Here is a 1,611-nt window from a genome sequence, read left to right as displayed (position 1 = left end):
ACATGCTAAGCACAATTTGACATTTAATATTAGATACATACCGCTGATACAGTCGGAAATTATTATTTATGTAGGTATCTAAGTTACAAAGGCATTTGAAAATAGGTTTCGGAATCAATCGAACGGATCCAATCTGAATTAGCTTTCCGCAAGCAACACGCGGCGATCAGCAATCTGTAAAGTCATCCGGCAAATAGCCCCACTTCCGAACACACAATGGGGAGTGTGTGTAAGGATGGGACTGCACTATTATTTTTTCCAATAAAAAAACCAATATTTTTTTATGAGCTCTACACTACAATCCATCCAGATCCATCCATACACACAGCTTATGACCGCAGTCTGTGGAGGAACACTATCTGTGGTCGCGATCCTCATCAGTGAGGGACCGAGGAAGAAGAAGAAGAAGATCCATCCATACACGAGATGTAAATACATAGATAAACTAAATTGTTGCATAAAAGAAGAAAGGAAATAGTAATTACTTAATTGTAACACTCAGTTTGTATATAAATAATGGAAAATTGAGGAAATACACTACACAATCTTCTGAAACCTACACTAGAGACATAATATGTGTTGAAAAAGCAATAAATTAATTTTCTATAAACGATTTAGGTATCATATATAAAAATACATCACACAGGTCTTTATTGAATATAGAAAACAGCACCTTTGTCATTAGGTAACTAGCCAGAATTAGGCTTAGGCTTGCTCTACATTGGTGAAAATTTTACATTTAACGCATCTCTAGTGGACACGCAGCCTTACGAGGCCGAGCACTCATTACGGGCGCGAACAATCGAATCATATTTCAGCTGATTCACTGCGAACATCGAATATTCGGGATTACACGCCGGTAAGAGACGCTGATTGAATTTTATTTATAGGTCACGAGCTTTAGTAGACTAGCAACACCTCCTGGACTCTCATGAAAGTGTCTACAGTCTCTCCCACTCAAATGAGGTTCAAACAGTTTGGTGAACCAGACAGCATGATAAATTATTAACATTCAGCATCATTTTAACCCTTCACTACTTTATTAAAGAAGTAATTACTAAATTATAGGTAAAAAATTGATTGAAAAATAATTAGGAATTGCAAAAAATATTTTATTCCGGTACCGGGAATCGAACCCGAGCCTCCTGGGTGAGAGCCAGGTATCCTAGCCACTAGACCATACCGGAGCTTACAGACGGGAACGAAAATAGCCAATGTTAAAATTTTGCGTCCCATTTAATAAGTTCTAAAATATTTTTAATCTCTAAAAATAGGTAAATCAGTAAAAAGTGACATTTATTTATTTTAGTAAAGCAAGTCAAAGTTTAAAATAGACTATTTGACACCATTCCCCAGTAATTCAAAATCATGGTTTCATTGCATTAATTGAAAAAGTAGTTTATTTGTGTTGACAAAATAGTGACGTCACTTGCTGGTATTGCCATAGAAAATCTATGGGCGTTTTTCGTTTTGACAGTTTTAAAAAGTACGTCTATTGATTGGTGGTGTCAACACGTCTAATAAATCACTGTTTCAGCATCTAAAATGACTAAGGCTGGGTCTGTCAATCTACATACAAAAAAACCCGGTTATCGTTAAAGTTACGGTCAA

At 36.1% G+C, this 1,611-nt stretch overlaps 1 non-coding gene across 1 annotated transcript; it reads right to left on the bottom strand.

Moving 5' to 3' along the window:
• Positions 1 to 1,115: 1,115 nt before the first annotated feature.
• On the bottom strand, positions 1,116 to 1,187 carry TRNAE-CUC (transfer RNA glutamic acid (anticodon CUC)). Its single transcript has one exon. It is a non-coding gene; the product is annotated as a tRNA-Glu (tRNA).
• Positions 1,188 to 1,611: the final 424 nt, after the last annotated feature.

This window comes from Ostrinia furnacalis, unplaced genomic scaffold, assembly GCF_004193835.3.
Source record: "Ostrinia furnacalis isolate ACB-3 unplaced genomic scaffold, ASM419383v2 OfSCF6400, whole genome shotgun sequence".
In the NCBI taxonomy this organism is placed as follows: Eukaryota; Metazoa; Arthropoda; class Insecta; order Lepidoptera; family Crambidae; genus Ostrinia; species Ostrinia furnacalis.
The sequence above is the reverse complement of the archived record's forward strand: the minus strand, read 5'-3'. Positions and strand labels throughout refer to the sequence as shown.